The sequence below is a fragment of the Copadichromis virginalis genome, linkage group LG3 (assembly GCF_057382275.1).
Source record: "Copadichromis virginalis isolate Kocher_CV1m ecotype Utaka linkage group LG3, C_Virginalis_male_GT1.1, whole genome shotgun sequence".
Lineage (NCBI taxonomy): Eukaryota > Metazoa > Chordata > Actinopteri > Cichliformes > Cichlidae > Copadichromis > Copadichromis virginalis.
In genome coordinates, this window is record NC_140620.1 from 58,493,103 (window position 1) to 58,505,687 (window position 12,585).

The window sequence follows — 12,585 nt, forward strand, 5'->3', positions numbered from 1 at the left end:
ACTTACACCACACCAGGGCCTGTGGCACTTGCTCAGGCCACTTACACCACACCAGGGCCTGTGGCTGCTGGCTGAGGCCACTTACACCACACCAGGGCCTGTGGCTCTTACTCAGGCCACTTACACCACACCAGGGCCTGTGGCACTGGCTGAGGCCACTTAGACCACACCAGGGCCTGTGGCTGCTGGCTGAGGCCACTTACACCACACCAGGGCCTGTGGCTGCTGGCTGAGGCCACTTACACCAAACCAGGGCCTGTGGCTGCTTGCTGAGGCCATCTTCACCAAACCAGGCCCTGTGCTGCTTGCTGTGGCCATGTAAAACACACCAGGGCCTGAGTGACCGGCTGGGGCCACTTACACCACACCAGGGCCTGTGGCTGCTGGCTGAGGCCACCTACACCACACCAGGGCCTTAGTTGCTATTGAGGCCAATTACACCACACCAGGGTATGTGGCTCTTGCTCAGGCCACTTACACCACACCAGGGCCTTAGTTGCTATTGAGGCCACTTACACCACACCAGGGCCTGTGGCTGCTGGCTGAGGCCACCTACACCACACCAGGGCCTTAGTTGCTATTGAGGCCAATTACACCACACCAGGGTATGTGGCTCTTGCTGAGGCCACTCACATCACACCAGGCCCTGCTCTTCTGGCCGAGGCCATCTTCACCAAACCAGGCCCTGTGCTGCTAGCTGTGGCCATGTACAACACACCAGGCCCTGTGCTGGTTCCTGAGGCCATCTTCAACAATCCAGGGCCTGTGCTGTTGGATAAATGCTAAACTGAGCCTTTGGGTTAGGGTATTATGCAAACATGCAGGTATGGTTATAGGATTGTCTTCGTAACTTCAGGTACTTGCCACCTAATCACTTGAATCCATAAATTGAGTCATTGTGCTGGGGCCAGCAGCTTATGGCCATACCACCCTGAGCACGCCCGACCTCGTCTGATCTCGGAAGCTAAGCAGGGCTGGGCTTGGTTAGTACTTGGATGGGAGACTACCTGGGAATACCTGGTGCTGTAAGCCTTTGATTTTCATGTCATTGAACCGCTTTTGATCCAGAGAAGGGGTGTATTAAAAGACCAAAAGCAGCTGCCCACTAATGAGGGCACATTAACGACATTGCTTTTGGCTCTTTTCCAATGTCTTGTGCTGCTAGCTGATGCCACCTACACCACACCAGGGCCTGAGTGACCGGCTGGGGCCATCTACACCACATCAGGGCCTGTGGCTCTGGCTGAGGCCACTTACACCACACCAGGGCCTGTGGCTGCTGGCTGAGGCCACCTACACCACACCAGGGCCTTAGTTGCTATTGAGGCCAATTACACCACACCAGGGTCTGTGGCTCTTGCTCAGGCCACTTACACCACACCAGGCCTGTGGCACTTGCTCAGGCCACTTACACCACACCAGGGCCTGTGGCTGCTGGCTGAGGCCACTTACACCACACCAGGGCCTGTGGCTGCTGGCTGAGGCCACCTACACCACACCAGGGCATTAGTTGCTATTGAGGCCAATTACACCACACCAGGGTCTGTGGCTCTTGCACAGGCCACTTACACCACACCAGGGCCTGTGGCTCTTGCTCAGGCCACTTACACCACACCAGGGCCTGTGGCTGCTGGCTGAGGCCACTTACACCACACCAGGGCCTGTGGCTGCTGGCTGAGGCCACCTACACCACACCAGGGCCTGTGGCTGCTGGCTGAGGCCACCTACACCACACCAGGGCCTGTGGCTGCTGGCTGAGGCCACTTACACCACACCAGTGCCTGTGGCTTCTGGCTGAGGCGACTTACACCACACCAGGGCCTGTGGCTGCTGGCTGAGGCCACTTACACCACACCAAGGCCTGTGGCTCTTGCTCAGGCCACTCACATCACACCAGGCCCTGCGCTTCTGGCCGAGGCCATCTTCACCAAACCAGGCCCTGTGCTCCTTGCTGTGGCCATGTACAACACACCAGGCCCTGTGCTGGTTCCTGAGGCCATCTTCAACAATCCAGGGCCTGTGCTGTTGGATAAATGCCAAACTGAGCCTTTGGGTTAGGGTATTATGCAAACATGCAGGTATGGTTATAGCATTGTCTTCGTAACTTCAGGTACTTGCCACCTAATCACTTGAATCCATAAATTGAGACATTGTGCTGGAGCCAGCAGCTTACGGCCATACCACCCTGAGCACGCCCGACCTCGTCTGATCTCGGAAGCTAAGCAGGGCTGGGCTTGGTTAGTACTTGGATGGGAGACTGCCTGGGAATACCTGGTGCTGTAAGCCTTTGATTTTCATGTCATTGAACCGCTTTTGATCCAGAGAAGGGGTGTATTAAAAGACCAAAAGCAGCTGCCCATTAATGAGGGCACATTAACGACACTGCTTTTGGCTCTTTTCCAATGTCTTGTGCTGCTAGCTGATGCCACCTACACCACACCAGGGCCTTAGTTGCTATTGAGGCCAATTACACCACACCAGGGTCTTTGGCGCTTGCTCAGGCCACTTACACCACACCAGGGCCTGTGGCACTGGCTGAGGCCACTTACACCACACCAGGGCCTGTGGCTGCTGGCTGAGGCCACTTACACCACATCAGGGCCTGTGGCTCTGGCTGAGGCCACTTTCACCACACCAGGGCCTGTGGCTGCTGGCTGAGGCCACCTACACCACACCAGGGCATTAGTTGCTATTGAGGCCAATTACACCACACCAGGGTCTGTGGCTCTTGCTCAGGCCACTTACACCACACCAGGGCCTGTGGCTCTTGCTCAGGCCACTTACACCACACCAGGGCCTGTGGCTGCTGGCTGAGGCCACCTACACCAAACCAGGGCATTAGTTGCTATTGAGGCCAATTACACCACACCAGGGTCTGTGGCTCTTGCTCAGGCCACTTACACCACACCAGGGCCTGTGGCTCTTGCTCAGGCCACTTACACCACACCAGGGCCTGTGGCACTGGCTGAGGCCACTTACACCACACCAGGGCCTGTGGCTGCTGGCTGAGGCCACTTACACCACACCAGGGCCTGTGGCTGCTGGCTGAGGCCACTTACACCACACCAGGGCCTGTGGCTGGTGGCTGAGGCCACCTACACCACACCAGGGCCTGTGGCTGCTGGCTGAGGCGACTTATACCACACCAGGGCCCTTTTGCTGCTGGCTGAGGCAACTTACACCACACCAGTGCTTGTGGCTTCTGTCTGAGGCGACTTACACCACACCAGGGCCTGTGGCTGCTGGCTGAGGCCAATTACACCACACCAGGGTCTGTGGCTCTTGCTCAGGCCACTTACACCACACCAGGGCCTGTGGCACTGGCTGAGGCCACTTACACCACACCAGGGCCTGTGGCTGCTGGCTGAGGCCACTTACACCACACCAGGGCCTGTGGCTGCTGGCTGAGGCCACTTACACCACACCAGGGCCTGTGGCTGCTGGCTGAGGCCACCTACACCACACCAGGGCCTGTGGCTGCTGGCTGAGGCCACTTACACCACACCAGGGCCCTTTTGCTGCTGGCTGAGGCCACTTACACCACACCAGTGCCTGTGGCTTCTGGCTGAGGCGACTTACACCACACCAGGGCCTGTGGCTGCTGGCTGAGGCCACTTACACCACACCAAGGCCTGTGGCTCTTGCTCAGGCCACTCACATCACACCAGGCCCTGCGCTTCTGGCCGAGGCCATCTTCACCAAACCAGGCCCTGTGCTGCTTGCTGTGGCCATGTACAACACACCAGGCCCTGTGCTGGTTCCTGAGGCCATCTTCAACAATCCAGGGCCTGTGCTGTTGGATAAATGCCAAACTGAGCCTTTGGGTTAGGGTATTATGCAAACATGCAGGTATGGTTATAGGATTGTCTTCGTAACTTCAGGTACTTGCCACCTAATCACTTGAATCCATAAATTGAGACATTGTGCTGGAGCCAGCAGCTTACGGCCATACCACCCTGAGCACGCCCGACCTCGTCTGATCTCGGAAGCTAAGCAGGGCTGGGCTTGGTTAGTACTTGGATGGGAGACTGCCTGGGAATACCTGGTGCTGTAAGCCTTTCATTTTCATGTCATTGAACTGCTTTTGATCCAGAGAAGGGGTGTATTAAAAGACCAAAAGCAGCTGCCCATTAATGAGGGCACATTAACGACACTGCTTTTGGCTGTTTTCCAATGTCTTGTGCTGCTAGCTGATGTCACCTACACCACACCAGGGCCTGAGTGACCGGCTGGGGCCACTTACACCACATCAGGGCCTGTGGCTCTGGCTGAGGCCACTTACACCACACCAGGGCCTGTGGCTGCTGGCTGAGGCCAGTTACACCACACCAGAGCCTGTGGCTGCTGGCTGAAGCCACTTACACCACACCAGGGCCTTAGTTGCTATTGAGGCCACTTACACCACACCAGGGCCTGTGGCTGCTGGCTGAGGCCACCTACACCACACCAGGGCCTTAGTTGCTATTGAGGCCAATTACACCACACCAGGGTCTGTGGCTCTTGCTCAGGCCACTTACACCACACCAGGGCCTGTGGCACTGGCTGAGGCCACTTACACCACACCAGGGCCTGTGGCTGCTGGCTTAGGCCACCTACACCACACCAGGGCCTTAGTTGCTATTGAGGCCAATTACACCACACAAGGGCCTGTGGCTGCTGGCTGAGGCCACCTACACCACACCAGGGCCTGTGGCTGCTGGCTGAGGCCACTTACACCACACCAGGGCCCTTTTGCTGCTGGCTGAGGCCACTTACACCACACCAGGGCCTGTGTCTGCTGGCTGAGGCCACTTACACCACACCAGGGCCTGTGGCTGCTGGCTGAGGCCACCTACACCACACCAGGGCATTAGTTGCTATTGAGGCCAATTACACCACACCAGGGTCTGTGGCTCTTGCTCAGGCCACTTACACCACACCAGGGCCTGTGGCTCTTGCTCAGGCCACTTACACCACACCAGGGCCTGTGGCTGCTGGCTGAGGCCACTTACACCACACCAGGGCCTGTGGCTGCTGGCTGAGGCCACCTACACCACACCAGGGCCTGTGGCTGCTGGCTGAGGCCACCTACACCACACCAGGGCCTGTGGCTGCTGGCTGAGGCCACTTACACCACACCAGTGCCTGTGGCTTCTGGCTGAGGCGACTTACACCACACCAGGGCCTGTGGCTGCTGGCTGAGGCCACTTACACCACACCAAGGCCTGTGGCTCTTGCTCAGGCCACTCACATCACACCAGGCCCTGCGCTTCTGGCCGAGGCCATCTTCACCAAACCAGGCCCTGTGCTCCTTGCTGTGGCCATGTACAACACACCAGGCCCTGTGCTGGTTCCTGAGGCCATCTTCAACAATCCAGGGCCTGTGCTGTTGGATAAATGCCAAACTGAGCCTTTGGGTTAGGGTATTATGCAAACATGCAGGTATGGTTATAGGATTGTCTTCGTAACTTCAGGTACTTGCCACCTAATCACTTGAATCCATAAATTGAGACATTGTGCTGGGCCCAGCAGCTTATGGCCATACCACCCTGAGCACGCCCGACCTCGTCTGATCTCGGAAGCTAAGCAGGGCTGGGCTTGGTTAGTACTTGGATGGGAGACTGCCTGGGAATACCCGGTGCTGTAAGCCTTTCATTTTCATGTCATTGAACCGCTTTTGATCCAGAGAAGGGGTGTATTAAAAGACCAAAAGCAGCTGCCCATTAATAAGGGCACATTAATCACATTGCTTTTGGCTCTTTTCCAATGTCTTGTGCTGCTAGCTGATGCCACCTACACCACACCAGGGCCTGAGTGACCGGCTGGGGCCACTTACACCACATCAGGGGCTGTGGCTCTGGCTGAGGCCAGTTACACCACACCAGGGCCTGTGGGTTCTGGCTGTGGCGACTTACACCAAACCAGGGCCTGTGGCTGCTGGCTGAGGCCACTTACACCACACCAGGGCCTGTGGCTCTTGCTCAGGCCACTCACATCACACCAGGCCCTGCGCTTCTGGCCGAGGCCATGTACAACACACCAGGCCCTGTGCTGGTTCCTGAGGCCATCTTCAACAATCCAGGGCCTGTGCTGTTGGATAAATGCTAAACTGAGCCTTTGGGTTAGGGTATTATGCAAACATGAAGGTAGGGTTATAGGATTGTCTTCGTAACTTCAGGTACTTGCCACCTAATCACCTGAATCCATAAATTGAGACATTGTGCTGGGGCCAGCAGCTTACGGCCATACCACCCTGAGCACGCCCGACCTCGTCTGATCTCGGAAGCTGAGCAGGGCTGGGCTTGGTTAGTACTTGGATGGGAGAATGCCTGGGAATACCTAGTGCTGTAAGCCTTTCATTTTCATGTCATTGAACCGCTTTTGATCCAGAGAAGGGGTGTATTAAAAGACCAAAAGCAGCTGCCCATTAATGAGGGCACATTAACGACATTACTTTTGGCTGTTTTCCAATGTCTTGTGCTGCTAGCTGATGCCACCTACACCACACCAGGGCCTGAGTGACCGGCTGGGGCCACTTACACCACATCAGGGCCTGTGGCTGCTGACTGAGGCCACTTACACCACACCAGGGCCTTAGTTGCTATTGAGGCCAATTACACCACACCATGGTCTGTGGCTCTTGCTCAGGCCACTTACACCACACCAGGGCCTGTGGCACTGGCTGAGGCCACTTACACCACACCAGGGCCTGTGGCTGCTGGCTGAGGCCACTTACACCACACAAGGGCTTGTGGCTGCTGGCTGAGGCCACCTACACCACACCAGGGCCTGTGGCTGCTGGCTGAGGCCACTTACACCACACAAGGGCTTGTGGCTGCTGGCTGAGGCCACCTACACCACACCAGGGCCTGTGGCTGCTGGCTGAGGCCACCTACACCACACCAGGGCATTAGTTGCTATTGAGGCCAATTACACCACACCAGGGTCTGTGGCTCTTGCTCAGGCCACTTACACCACACCAGGGCCTGTGGCTCTTGCTCAGGCCACTTACACCACACCAGGGCCTGTGGCTTCTGGCTGAGGCGACTTACACCACACCAGGGCCCTTTTGCTGCTGGCTGAGGCCACTTACACCACACCAGTGCCTGTGGCTTCTGGCTGAGGCGACTTACACCACACCAGGGCCTGTGGCTGCTGGCTGATGCCACCTACACCACACCAGGGCCTGAGTGACCGGCTGGGGCCACTTACACCACATCAGGGCCTGTGGCTCTGGCTGAGGCCACTTACACCACACCAGGGCCTGTGGCTGCTGGCTGAGGCCAGTTACACCACACCAGAGCCTGTGGCTGCTGGCTGAAGCCACTTACACCACACCAGGGCCTTAGTTGCTATTGAGGCCACTTACACCACACCAGGGCCTGTGGCTGCTGGCTGAGGCCACCTACACCACACCAGGGCCTGTGGCTGCTGGCTGAGGCCACTTACACCACACCAGGGCCTGTGGCTGCTGGCTGAAGCCACTTACACCACACCAGGGCCTTAGTTGCTATTGATGCCACTTACACCACACCAGGGCCTGTGGCTGCTGGCTGAGGCCACCTACACCACACCAGGGCCCTTTTGCTGCTGGCTGAGGCCACTTACACCACACCAGTGCATGTGGCTCCTGGCTGAGGCCACTTACACCACACCAGGGCCTGTGGCTGCTGAATGAGGCCACTTACACCACACCAGGGCCTGTGGCTCTTGCTCAGGCCACTCACATCACACCAGGCCCTGCGCTTCTGGCCGAGGCCATCTTCACCAAACCAGGCCCTGTGGTTCTTGCTCAGGCCACTTACACCACACCAGGGCCTTATTTGCTATTGAGGCCACTTACACCACACCAGGGCCTGTGGCTCTGGCTTAGGCCACTTACACCACACCAGGGCCTGTGGCACTGGCTGAGGCCACTTAGACCACACCAGGGCCTGTGGCTGCTGGCTGAGGCCACTCACACCACACCAGGGCCTGTGGCTGCTAGCTGAGGCCACTTACACCAAACCAGGGCCTGTGGCTGCCTGCTGAGGCCATCTTCACCACACCAGGGCCTGTGGCTGCTGGCTGAGGCCACTTACACCACACCAGGGCATTAGTTGCTATTGAGGCCAATTACACCACACCAGGGTATGTGGCTCTTGCTCAGGCCACTTACACCACACCAGGGCCTGTGGCTGCTGGCTGAGGCCACCTACACCACACCAGGGCCTGTGGCTGCTGGCTGAGGCGACTTATACCACACCAGGGCCCTTTTGCTGCTGGCTGAGGCCACTTACACCACACCAGTGCCTGTGGCTTCTGTCTGAGGCGACTTACACCACACCAGGGCCTGTGGCTGCTGGCTGAGGCCAATTATACCACACCAGGGTCTGTGGCTCTTGCTCAGGCCACTTACACCACACCAGGGCCTGTGGCACTGGCTGAGGCCACTTACACCACACCAGGGCCTGTGGCTGCTGGCTGAGGCCACTTACACCACAACAGGGCCTGTGGCTGCTGGCTGAGGCCACTTACACCACACCAGGGCCTGTGGCTGCTGGCTGAGGCCACCTACACCACACCAGGGCCTGTGGCTGCTGGCTGAGGCGACTTACACCACACCAGGGCCCTTTTGCTGCTGGCTGAGGCCACTTACACCACACCAGTGCCTGTGGCTTCTGGCTGAGGCGACTTACACCACACCAGGGCCTGTGGCTGCTGGCTGATGCCACCTACACCACACCAGGGCCTGAGTGACCGGCTGGGGCCACTTACACCACATCAGGGCCTGTGGCTGCTGGCTGAGGCCAGTTACACCACACCAGAGCCTGTGGCTGCTGGCTGAAGCCACTTACACCACACCAGGGCCTGTGGCTGCTGGCTGAGGCCACTTACACCACACCAGGGCCTGTGGCTGCTGGCTGAAGCCACTTACACCACACCAGGGCCTTAGTTGCTATTGAGGCCACTTACACCACACCAGGGCCTGTGGCTGCTGGCTGAGGCCACCTACACCACACCAGGGCCCTTTTGCTGCTGGCTGAGGCCACTTACACCACACCAGTGCCTGTGGCTTCTGGCTGAGGCCACTTACACCACACCAGGGCCTGTGGCTGCTGGCTGAGGCCACTTACACCACACCAGGGCCTGTGGCTCTTGCTCAGGCCACTCACATCACACCAGGCCCTGCGCTTCTGGCCGAGGCCATCTTCACCAAACCAGGCCCTGTGGTTCTTGCTCAGGCCACTTACACCACACCAGGGCCTTATTTGCTATTGAGGCCACTTACACCACACCAGGGCCTGTGGCACTTGCTCAGGCCACTTACACCACACCAGGGCCTGTGGCACTTGCTCAGGCCACTTACACCACACCAGGGCCTTAGTTGCTATTGAGGCCAATTACACCACACCAGGGTCTTTGGCTCTTGCTCAGGCCACTTACACCACACCAGGGCCTGTGGCACTGGCTGAGGCCACTTACACCACACCAGGGCCTGTGGCTGCTGGCTGAGGCCACTTACACCACATCAGGGCCTGTGGCTCTGGCTGAGGCCACTTTCACCACACCAGGGCCTGTGGCTGCTGGCTGAGGCCACCTACACCACACCAGGGCATTAGTTGCTATTGAGGCCAATTACACCACACCAGGGTCTGTGGCTCTTGCTCAGGCCACTTACACCACACCAGGGCCTGTGGCTCTTGCTCAGGCCACTTACACCACACCAGGGCCTGTGGCTGCTGGCTGAGGCCACCTACACCAAACCAGGGCATTAGTTGCTATTGAGGCCAATTACACCACACCAGGGTCTGTGGCTCTTGCTCAGGCCACTTACACCACACCAGGGCCTGTGGCTCTTGCTCAGGCCACTTACACCACACCAGGGCCTGTGGCACTGGCTGAGGCCACTTACACCACACCAGGGCCTGTGGCTGCTGGCTGAGGCCACTTACACCACACCAGGGCCTGTGGCTGCTGGCTGAGGCCACTTACACCACACCAGGGCCTGTGGCTGGTGGCTGAGGCCACCTACACCACACCAGGGCCTGTGGCTGCTGGCTGAGGCGACTTATACCACACCAGGGCCCTTTTGCTGCTGGCTGAGGCAACTTACACCACACCAGTGCTTGTGGCTTCTGTCTGAGGCGACTTACACCACACCAGGGCCTGTGGCTGCTGGCTGAGGCCAATTACACCACACCAGGGTCTGTGGCTCTTGCTCAGGCCACTTACACCACACCAGGGCCTGTGGCACTGGCTGAGGCCACTTACACCACACCAGGGCCTGTGGCTGCTGGCTGAGGCCACTTACACCACACCAGGGCCTGTGGCTGCTGGCTGAGGCCACTTACACCACACCAGGGCCTGTGGCTGCTGGCTGAGGCCACCTACACCACACCAGGGCCTGTGGCTGCTGGCTGAGGCCACTTACACCACACCAGGGCCCTTTTGCTGCTGGCTGAGGCCACTTACACCACACCAGTGCCTGTGGCTTCTGGCTGAGGCGACTTACACCACACCAGGGCCTGTGGCTGCTGGCTGAGGCCACTTACACCACACCAAGGCCTGTGGCTCTTGCTCAGGCCACTCACATCACACCAGGCCCTGCGCTTCTGGCCGAGGCCATCTTCACCAAACCAGGCCCTGTGCTGCTTGCTGTGGCCATGTACAACACACCAGGCCCTGTGCTGGTTCCTGAGGCCATCTTCAACAATCCAGGGCCTGTGCTGTTGGATAAATGCCAAACTGAGCCTTTGGGTTAGGGTATTATGCAAACATGCAGGTATGGTTATAGGATTGTCTTCGTAACTTCAGGTACTTGCCACCTAATCACTTGAATCCATAAATTGAGACATTGTGCTGGAGCCAGCAGCTTACGGCCATACCACCCTGAGCACGCCCGACCTCGTCTGATCTCGGAAGCTAAGCAGGGCTGGGCTTGGTTAGTACTTGGATGGGAGACTGCCTGGGAATACCTGGTGCTGTAAGCCTTTCATTTTCATGTCATTGAACTGCTTTTGATCCAGAGAAGGGGTGTATTAAAAGACCAAAAGCAGCTGCCCATTAATGAGGGCACATTAACGACACTGCTTTTGGCTGTTTTCCAATGTCTTGTGCTGCTAGCTGATGTCACCTACACCACACCAGGGCCTGAGTGACCGGCTGGGGCCACTTACACCACATCAGGGCCTGTGGCTCTGGCTGAGGCCACTTACACCACACCAGGGCCTGTGGCTGCTGGCTGAGGCCAGTTACACCACACCAGAGCCTGTGGCTGCTGGCTGAAGCCACTTACACCACACCAGGGCCTTAGTTGCTATTGAGGCCACTTACACCACACCAGGGCCTGTGGCTGCTGGCTGAGGCCACCTACACCACACCAGGGCCTTAGTTGCTATTGAGGCCAATTACACCACACCAGGGTCTGTGGCTCTTGCTCAGGCCACTTACACCACACCAGGGCCTGTGGCACTGGCTGAGGCCACTTACACCACACCAGGGCCTGTGGCTGCTGGCTTAGGCCACCTACACCACACCAGGGCCTTAGTTGCTATTGAGGCCAATTACACCACACAAGGGCCTGTGGCTGCTGGCTGAGGCCACCTACACCACACCAGGGCCTGTGGCTGCTGGCTGAGGCCACTTACACCACACCAGGGCCCTTTTGCTGCTGGCTGAGGCCACTTACACCACACCAGGGCCTGTGTCTGCTGGCTGAGGCCACTTACACCACACCAGGGCCTGTGGCTGCTGGCTGAGGCCACCTACACCACACCAGGGCATTAGTTGCTATTGAGGCCAATTACACCACACCAGGGTCTGTGGCTCTTGCTCAGGCCACTTACACCACACCAGGGCCTGTGGCTCTTGCTCAGGCCACTTACACCACACCAGGGCCTGTGGCTGCTGGCTGAGGCCACTTACACCACACCAGGGCCTGTGGCTGCTGGCTGAGGCCACCTACACCACACCAGGGCCTGTGGCTGCTGGCTGAGGCCACCTACACCACACCAGGGCCTGTGGCTGCTGGCTGAGGCCACTTACACCACACCAGTGCCTGTGGCTTCTGGCTGAGGCGACTTACACCACACCAGGGCCTGTGGCTGCTGGCTGAGGCCACTTACACCACACCAAGGCCTGTGGCTCTTGCTCAGGCCACTCACATCACACCAGGCCCTGCGCTTCTGGCCGAGGCCATCTTCACCAAACCAGGCCCTGTGCTCCTTGCTGTGGCCATGTACAACACACCAGGCCCTGTGCTGGTTCCTGAGGCCATCTTCAACAATCCAGGGCCTGTGCTGTTGGATAAATGCCAAACTGAGCCTTTGGGTTAGGGTATTATGCAAACATGCAGGTATGGTTATAGGATTGTCTTCGTAACTTCAGGTACTTGCCACCTAATCACTTGAATCCATAAATTGAGACATTGTGCTGGGCCCAGCAGCTTATGGCCATACCACCCTGAGCACGCCCGACCTCGTCTGATCTCGGAAGCTAAGCAGGGCTGGGCTTGGTTAGTACTTGGATGGGAGACTGCCTGGGAATACCCGGTGCTGTAAGCCTTTCATTTTCATGTCATTGAACCGCTTTTGATCCAGAGAAGGGGTGTATTAAAAGACCAAA

General features: G+C 58.2%; 6 non-coding genes and 1 pseudogene across 6 annotated transcripts; all 7 read left to right on the forward strand.

Annotated features, from left to right (window-relative positions):
* The first annotated feature begins 913 nt into the window (after positions 1–913).
* On the forward strand, positions 914–1,032 carry LOC146715875 (5S ribosomal RNA). Its single transcript, XR_014919824.1, has one exon. It is a non-coding gene; the product is annotated as a 5S ribosomal RNA (ribosomal RNA).
* A 1,135-nt stretch (positions 1,033–2,167) lies between these two features.
* On the forward strand, positions 2,168–2,286 carry LOC146715876 (5S ribosomal RNA). The gene has a single exon (XR_014919609.1). It is a non-coding gene; the product is annotated as a 5S ribosomal RNA (ribosomal RNA).
* A 1,652-nt stretch (positions 2,287–3,938) lies between these two features.
* On the forward strand, positions 3,939–4,057 carry LOC146715877 (5S ribosomal RNA). Its single transcript, XR_014919610.1, has one exon. It is a non-coding gene; the product is annotated as a 5S ribosomal RNA (ribosomal RNA).
* Positions 4,058–5,510: 1,453 nt separating this feature from the next.
* Positions 5,511–5,629, forward strand: LOC146715878 (5S ribosomal RNA). The gene has a single exon (XR_014919871.1). It is a non-coding gene; the product is annotated as a 5S ribosomal RNA (ribosomal RNA).
* A 585-nt stretch (positions 5,630–6,214) lies between these two features.
* LOC146715879 (5S ribosomal RNA) lies at positions 6,215–6,333 on the forward strand (annotated as a pseudogene).
* Positions 6,334–10,833: 4,500 nt separating this feature from the next.
* LOC146715880 (5S ribosomal RNA) lies at positions 10,834–10,952 on the forward strand. The gene has a single exon (XR_014919612.1). It is a non-coding gene; the product is annotated as a 5S ribosomal RNA (ribosomal RNA).
* A 1,453-nt stretch (positions 10,953–12,405) lies between these two features.
* On the forward strand, positions 12,406–12,524 carry LOC146715881 (5S ribosomal RNA). Its single transcript, XR_014919872.1, has one exon. It is a non-coding gene; the product is annotated as a 5S ribosomal RNA (ribosomal RNA).
* Positions 12,525–12,585: the final 61 nt, after the last annotated feature.